The sequence below is a fragment of the Pseudophryne corroboree genome, chromosome 9 (assembly GCF_028390025.1).
Source record: "Pseudophryne corroboree isolate aPseCor3 chromosome 9, aPseCor3.hap2, whole genome shotgun sequence".
Classification (NCBI taxonomy): Eukaryota; Metazoa; Chordata; class Amphibia; order Anura; family Myobatrachidae; genus Pseudophryne; species Pseudophryne corroboree.
Genome location: NC_086452.1, coordinates 149,532,597 through 149,541,696, shown reverse-complemented (window position 1 = coordinate 149,541,696; position 9,100 = coordinate 149,532,597). Strand labels below are relative to the sequence as shown.

The 9,100-nt window shown below is 43.1% G+C and overlaps 1 long non-coding RNA gene across 1 annotated transcript; it reads left to right on the top strand.

Moving 5' to 3' along the window:
* The first annotated feature begins 602 nt into the window (after positions 1-602).
* Positions 603-1,430, top strand: LOC134956830 (uncharacterized). Its single transcript, XR_010186216.1, has 3 exons — positions 603-755; positions 829-947; positions 1,195-1,430. It is a non-coding gene; the product is annotated as an uncharacterized LOC134956830 (long non-coding RNA).
* Positions 1,431-9,100: the final 7,670 nt, after the last annotated feature.

Here is a 9,100-nt window from a genome sequence, read left to right as displayed (position 1 = left end):
ATTTTTGACATTTCATATTATGGATCATTATTTACATTTGCACTCTTTTTCTTCTGTGGTGATTGACAGGCTACACATAGGTTAATCCAGGATTATACGTGAGGAGACCTCCGGTATACCTCCGAGTCCCTGTGAGCTATGAGTGAACCTGTACATTGATGATTCCACCTGGGGGAGTGTTCATTCTCTGAGAACACCCCCCTCTAGGTTGTACACCTCCTTTAAACATTAGCCAGTGGATAAGCCTAATTACGGTTCTTTCCGCGAGTGGAACGCAGAGACTTCCGGCCAGCGCCACTTCCGCGGAATGGAACGCATGGTGTTCCGGTCGGTGGAACGCAAAAGACGCGTCTCCGGCAGTTGCCCTTCTAAATCGTTAAAATACACTCATTTAAGTAGCCGTGCGTTAGCGAAAGCCACTGCCTGTCCTGTGAACCCTGTAACGTTTTTCCCAGTTGGTCTGAGTTAGTTATCTGAGAGGTGATCAGTTAATGAGAGACTGGGTTTATACTAATCTCCCTAATTGGCACTTCCTGTGGTTGATCCTTAAATAGTGCTCAGCTGAGGCTGAACTTTATGCAGCTTCCATTTGGCTCTGGACACTTGAGCAGTGAGTATGGTTCTCCTGCAGCTCCCTTCTGACACATGATTACGGTTGGTGATTATCTTTTCCTGTTGTGCCTCCTTACAGACTGAGTGTCTGACACATGTACAGAGCCCACAAGCTGCCATGAGCTATTTCTACATGTAACTAGGTATGATCTTTTCCAAAATGACGTTGTTAGTGTATTTTCTTATGGTGTAGTTACTCTGTTATTTATCTAATAGGTGACTACGCCTTGCAGCTTCCCCTACGTTATAGGCTTTTTAACTTCATTATGTGATCAGGCATGTTGCCAACTTTGAAGGCCATTCCACACATCTGAGTGATCTGGCTTGCCGTCCAGGTAATCATTTGCCTATCTAAACAGATAGTCCTAACGGTGGAGGTGTCTCTTTCATCACACGTGGATTATTTCCAAGTATCTCTTTTTTACATATATCTCTCTTTTTTACATATATAAAAAAACAGCTTTTTAATACGTTTTCTGGTTTTTGTGACAGTCTTCAGGGCCTGGGAGGCACTGGTGGTGTTGGTGTTGAATAAATCTGGGTTCTTATACATATTAATTGTAACTGTTTTTGATTGTATAGGTGATTTAAGTGCCAATCTTGATAAAGGTCCGCATAAGGACCGAAACGTCGATGAAATACGGCATCAACAGTGAACCCGAATAAAAATATACTGAATTTACAAGTGACTTCAGAGACTAATTTCTGGGCGTGAGTGCACCTTCCACCTAGGTGGTTGTTGTGGTATATTGGTGGCCTCTCAGGTCATTAGGAGCACCCGCCGTCGTTATTACTTTTGATGAGAGTGCAGGATCTTCCAAGACTATATATATATATATATATATATATATATACCTATATAGAAATATAAATCTCTCTCTCTATATATATATATATATAATACTAACACTATTGGTGATATATGGATGCATGTATTATAGAATATTTATATAGAATTTATAAATTGTTAGCAGCTGCCTGCAGCACCACAGTGCTGTGTCTGTCACTCACAGTCACAGTTCCCAACTCACAGTGTTGCAGCCTAACAGGCTAGCTCCTGACGAGATGACCAGCCCTGCTGCTGATTATTACAGCTGAGCTGAGCTGCGCCACTTCTTAAACCCATGGGCCACTCCCAGCAAGCTGCATGCCTGCCCATACCTGTCCCTGCTTACCACCTGGAGCCTGCCAATTCTGAAGAGGCCATCCAGAGCTGGCTGCAGAAATTGACTCAAGAGATCCTAGCAGTGGTGCTACAACTGGAAGTGGCTGTGAGGGACATCCACGACAAGGGACAAACACCCAGGTGACACATACATACATCCCTCCTCTCGGCGGAATGACATGCCGCTAGTATGCCCACTGCTTTATAATAAAGGGGGGGAAAATTACCCCCCCCCCCAAAAAAAATGCCCGTGCCCAGATAATTTGTACCCCCTCCCCCCCCTCTCTCGGCACCACTGTCAGAGGTATGAGGATAAGGATGGTATCAGTCCCTGGGATGAGCTTTAAAGAGGTGAGTGTGCAGGAATGCAGAGGGAGGGGGTATCAAGTATGGTTTACCAACAAAACTAGTGCCAAGGAGTTGCAGCTTCACTCATGCAGATGCGCTCCCACTATCCAACTAAGGTAATAGCTGCACTCTCACTCACTTGTAGGAGGTGGCATTCATCACTGGAGCACTTGCAAATGTGTACAATAGTAATTGTGTAATTGCAAAATTTTAAAACGTGTTATAAGATAGGTAATTATAGAATGTCTTCTATAGTTTAGGGATATGTTTTAATGTGTTCCTTTATGTTGGGAGCTATGTAGTGTCTAGTGACAGAACCATGGCCAGAGTAGCCCATGTGGCTGTTCTGAAGACCATTGGTGAGGGGGAAGCTGGAAATTTTGGTCCATCTGCTATATTCCTTCCCTTATAAGCATGCATGAAAACTCAAAAGAAATGTTACTAAATATGCAACAGCCATGGTTCTTGTGTAGGCTGACATGCATTGTTAGAGGAGCAGAGAGGGGAGGAGTCCAGAATGGATGGATGTATAGTCAGGACCCCCTATACTTTATTCAATTGATTTCATCTTCTTGCTCTTGCAAGCACAATATACACTGCTCAAAAAAATAAAGGGAACACTAAAATAACACATCCTAGATCTGAATGAATGAAATATTCTTATTAAATACTTTGTTCTTTACATATTTGAATGTGCTGACAACAAAATCACACAAAAATTATCAATGGAAATCAAATTTATTAACCCATGGAGGTCTGGATTTGGAGTCACACTCAAAATTAAATTTGAAAAACACACTACAGGCTGATCAAACTTTGATGTAATGCCCTTAAAATAAGTCAAAATGAGGCTCAGTAGTGTGTGTGTGGCCTCAACGTGCCTGTATGACCTCCCTACAACGCCTGGGCATGCTCCTGATGAGGTGACAGATGGTCTCCTGAGGGATCTCCTCCCAGACCTGGACTAAAGCATCCGCCAACTCCTGGACAGTCTGTGGTGCAACGTGGCGTTGGTGGATTGAGCGAGACATGATGTCCCAGATGTGCTCAATTGTATTCAGGTCTGGGGAACGGGCGGGCCAGTCCATAGCATCAATGCCTTCATCTTGCAGGAACTGCTGACACACTCCAGCCACATGAGGTCTAGCATTGTCTTGCATTAGGAGGAACCCAGGGCCAACCGCATCAGCATATGGTCTCACAAGGGTTCTGAGGATCTCATCTCGGTACCTAATGGCAGTCAGGCTACCTCTTGCGAACACATGGAGGGCTGTGTGGCCCCCCCAAAGAAATGCCACCCCACACCATTACTGACCCACTGCCAAACCGGTCATGCTGGAGGATGTTGCAGGCTGCAGAACGTTCTCCTTGGCGTCTCCAGACTCTGTCACGTCTGTCACATGTGCTCAGTGAGAACCTGCTTTCATCTGTGAAGAGCACAGGGCGCCAGTGGCGAATTTTCCAATCTCGGTGTTCTCTGGCAAATGCCAAACGTCCTGCACGGTGTTGGGCTGTAAGCACAACCCCCACCTGTGAATGGCGGGCCCTCATACCACCCTCATGGAGTCTGTTTCTGATCGTTTGAGTAGACACATACACATTTGTGGCTTGCTGGAGGTCATTTTGCAGGGCTCTGGCAGTGCTCCTCCTGTTCCTCCTTGCACAAAGGCGGAGGTAGCGGTCCTGCTGCTGGGTTGTTGCCCTCCTACGGCCTCCTCCACGTCTCCTGATGTACTGGCCTGTCTCCTGGTAGCACCTCCATGCTCTGGACACTACGCTGACAGACACAGCAAACCTTCTTGCCACAGCTCGCATTGATGTGCCATCCTGGATGAGCTGCACTACCTGAGCCACTTGTGTGGGTTGTAGACTCCGTCTCATGCTACCACTAGAGTGAAAGCACCGCCAGCTTTCAAAAGTGACCAAAACATCAGCCAGAAAGCATAGGAGCTGAGAAGTGGTCTGTGGTCACCACCTGCAGAACAACTCCTTTATTGGGGGTGTCTTGCTAATTGCCTATAATTCCCACCTGTTGTCTATTCCATTTGCACAACAGCATGTGAAATTGATTGTCAATCAGTGTTGCTTCCTAAGTGGACAGTTTGATTTCACAGAAGTGTGATTGACTTGGAGTTACATTGTGTTGTTTAAGAGTTCCCTTTATTTTTTTGAGCAGTGTATTTAATAAGTACTGTATACATGATAAATCATTCATTAAGGATGCATTTGAATGACATGAACTCTTTATTAAAGAAATTCTATTTATTTAAACTGATTATAACTTGTATGAATCAGCTAAACTGAATAACATTACACCTGCACTACTGTAGTTTTCTAATCCATTTATCAGGTGGTAAGGATTTTTGGGGTAATTCAGGTCTGATCACTAGACAGTGAGATTTGCTGTCCTGCAATCAGATAGTCGCCACCTACTGGGGAGGTGTATTTTCACTGTGCAAGTGTGCGAACTGATTTTGTGCAGTCTCTGCGCAGCCCAGCACTTACTCAGCCGTTGCGTTCACATCAGCCTGTTCAGGACCGGATTTGACATCAGACACACTCCCTTCAAATGCTTGGTCCCGACTGCGTTTTTCCAGACACTCCCTGAAAATGGTCAGTTGCCACCCACAAACGTCCTCTTCCTGTCAATCTCCTTGCGAACACCCGTGCAAATGGATCCTTCGCACAAACCTGTCGCTGACCGGCGATACACCGTCCGTCGTGTCCGCACATTGTGGTGCATACGCATGCGCGGTTTGGATCTGATCACCCGCTGTGCGAAAACGCACTACAGCAATCAGATCTGAATTGCCCCCTTTATCTGGTCTTCCACCACCATTTATTTGCTAAGCTGTCCTTATCTGGAGGTTGCTCTAGTGAAGACCTTCTTGACCAAGAAGGGAACTGTGACATTGCAACCTATAACACCATTTTCAGGGGTGACATGCATCTGACAATATAGCGCTTCCTTTCATGTATGTTCATCCTAGTTATTTACCTCACCTCAGGTAACAGAATTAGGGAGGCAGCATGGACCATGGTGAATACCTTAACTATAAATGAAAGTTGCTTTACTTCTTGGCATGAAAGAATACATTTCATGCCATGATGTAATCATGTGGTGTCTGCACTACTTTCCCTCGTTCCCTCTTCCTTTTTGTCATTTATCTATTACTTCTGCCACTATGCTGCAATACTGTTGTATTGCTGTGAGGGTCTCTGGTATAGGCATTTCTATAATGGGTGCAGTCGCACACACTGCACCCATATATTATACTTACCCCTCCGGAGTCCCGCGACAGCGGCCCTGCACTGCGGACCGAAATCACTCAGAAAATGTCTACTGCGCCCATTCCTGAATAATTTGAACATGCGCACTGGTGATGTTCCCGGGAACAATGCGTGGGCACCATGTTCCCGGAGATCTGCACATTATGCCAGAGTCTACAGCTGCTGGAGAGGAGGGGGCACGTGACAGAGGCTGCAGGCAGGTCCCCTCCTCTCTTAAAATGCCCCTGGTCAGTAGTCTGAATTGGGATAACATGCTGAAACATACTATCCCTGATCTTCTCCTGTTGTACCCCCATTTCCTAGAGCTCTAATCTCAAATAGGTGCTCTGTTGCTCCCCACCAGATTTAAACATCCAGAATTAGTCTATTTGTAATCCAAAGTAAAGTATATTGGGAACACATCAAACACAGAATAAACATCAGACTCAGGGGTAGCCCATATCTACAGTGCGCAGAATAAAGATGCAGCACAATAGAAGGCTCCACAATAAGGACTATCTACAGGTACTGTAAGTGCAGCAAGTGAGTGGTCTGTGTGTAAGGCAAGGTTAGGACAGGTGGCCGGCATACAGCTTGGAAAGCAACCAGGCCCAGTGTTAGGGCAGGTGGCAGACAAGAGAGTGGTCCACTCCACAATCCAAAGCCATGGTCGTCACAGGTGGCTGGCTAGAGAAAAAAAATCAGGTGCGTTGTCACAACCAAACACCATTTCAGGGCAGGAAACAGACTTGCATTCAGGACAGGTTGTCTGCAATTACAGTACAACTGCCAATCATGCACAGGATTCCCAGGTTTAAATAGTATAGGCACCCAATCAGATCATGGGATTGCCTGCATGGAGATTCTATCTCCCTAACAATTGACCCAGAAACCAAATGGCAGCACTGAGACCATAGATAATCAGACATACGAAATATCTAATCCAAACAGTATCAATGAATTTGATTATATATATATATATATATATATATATATATATATAGTATATATATATATATATATATATATTTATTTTTATTTATTTTTTATTTATTTATTCTTTCATTTTTTTTGCTTGCTTGACACTGGTAATCTTTGCAATAATGGAGGTGAAAAATTATTTAAAACTAAAAGTCAGAGAAACAGAACTTGAGTATGCTCTTATTTAATCAAAAATAGTAAATTTGGGACCCTATGCAATAGCAGTCATTTCTGGACCTTCTGAAAGTGCAGAATACTAATAGAAAAGTAAAGGATCCTGGAATCCTCAGTAAACACAGTCATCGCAAAACCTTTTGTAAACACAATCATCATGGAAAACTCTGGAGGCACAACCACCTTGGACAGAGCAGTAGTGCTACGGACCAGAAGCAAAGTAGTCATCTCATGAAATTAAGGCTGCTGGCCAGATATTTCTGTAACAGACACAAGGCAGGATGTATAACTAAAAGATTTTCTCTTAGAACAGATTTTGCAAATGAGAATCAAAGTGCTTTAGCTAACTGGCAATAAGTGCTGTACTCTTAGCTGAGATACGGCATATTCCTGGCAAAATGAAAACTGTACCCATATGTTTTATTTTTGCCACTTGTTTCTTTCAGTTATAACATGGATTTCACATTTCCAAATGTATTATTGTAGATTGTTAGAAGGTGCAGTGGGTATGATCATCTCTGGAACCTCTGGCGAGGCAGCCAGCGGACCGTTAATGATAAAGGCAGCTCAAAATGCTCTGTGGGTTCAGATGACATAAGAAGTAACTTTGAAAACCACTTAGAAGAAAACAATGTGCACAAATAGACTTTGCACTCCTGAGCAACAGTGTTGAGATCCTTTTGTATACGGTTAACAGTACTGGTACTTGGAGTTTTGAAAGTAAAGTCAGGTTCTGTCTCTGTTATTAAGGCTCCACTTTTAAAATTCCATTTAGTATCTTGGCAGGCAGCACGGGTTGTTGCTGGAGAGTCACTTCTAACAAGACATATATTTCATTCTCATCATCTTTCCTTCTTTGCAGAGAGACCCTCCAAAACCTTTCTGTGAACTGCCAACAGGTATTACGTCTCTAGCTGTAGCTTGAGCAGGGAGTGCTCTATGAAAAGCAGATGAACATTTCAGGGAAAAAAATACTTTTCTTTGCAAAAGAAATCTTGAAATGCAGAAAAGAATAGTCAGCACAAATGGTATTATTTGCTTTGGCAGATTCTGGATAAAGAGGAGAAGCAAAGGAGACAGCTTTTCCTGCACTAGCAGTCTTACTTAAGTCAAAAGCTGAATTTTCAGCAGAATTTTAGTCTTCTTAAGGCTTACTTGTAAAGGCAGGAGGCTCTTACTAATACTTCTTTCCTAGCGTGTAAAACTGTTTTTTCTAAGACCCAGGGTTATTTTACAAAGCAGTTGGTGATCAACAGACATCAGTCATATCATAACTCTTTGTACTGGGTAGACATGCTGGAAAATGTTGAACATGTTCAGAATGCAGGATAACAGTCTGAGGACACAGAGTACAATATGTAAGGCAAGTCAGGCATAACAAGTAGAGAGGTAGACTTATAAAATGATCAGAGAAAGAGCTGTGTGAGACATTGCTGGCTTATATAGGCAGGCTGTACAGTTAGCTCAGGTCAAAGGCTGAAGAACTGGAGTCTGTGAGTACATCCTTTGTTCTTCTAATCCTTTATCATTAACACACTATTCTATACACTGACATCATTGACTAGGGCAGAGGTTCCCAAACTGTGTGCCGTGGCTCCCTGGGGTGCCTCGGGACACTTGCAGGTGTGCCCTGGGTTGGTGGTCCAGGACCAATTCAAATTATTCATGGTCAATATAATAGGCAAAACCAGTGCTGGTGGCTGCCAGTCATACAATATGTGGCCAAACAGAAGCAAATCTTGTCCCTCACCACACAACTGACCCTAAGGATGACAACACGATCTACTTAATGTAATGTTTCTTTCTAAATTTCTCAATAAGAAATTTTTGGCCTAGAGGTGCCGTGAAAAAAATTCTGATATTCTAGGGCACCGTGATTCAAAAAAGTTTGGAAACCACTGGACTAGGGATTGCAGGAGATATGGGGGATAGAGGAGAGTTAGCCCAAAATCAACTTTTCCCCTACAGCAGTTGCTGTCATCTGCACGTTTCTAAGGAGGAGGTGCATGTTAATGTCATCATCCGATTACCATGTGCTCTTTGCTGATGTCATTGTATGCAGGAGGTTTGGGGTTTGTAAAGACTGGAAGTTGTCAACATTGGTTATTGCATGTGGCAATAGGGTAGTAAAGACCCTCCTTTCATCACAAATACCACCGATGGTTGAGGGATCTTCAGTTAGCATGGTGGGCAGTCATATTAACGTCATTCACAATGTTGACTTTCCGAATGTTGACGCTGTAATGTCAAATAGTTCTGAATGTCTACATTATGAACGTCTACAACTTTGATCATAATGTAAAAATGTCTACATTATGAACGTCTTACTTTATACAGAGCATATGGAAGAGATGCAGGAAAATTAAACTAGCTACGTTTAAGTCATATAAATAAGATTCTGAATGTGACTATTTAGATTTTTTTCCCCCTTGAGCTAATAATATTCTTGGCAATGTATAAGTCATTCTAATTAGATGTTTTTCAGCTGACTTTTCTTCTACATATTTATAGCTTTTTTTCTGCTGTTATTAAATGCAGCTTTACACATAA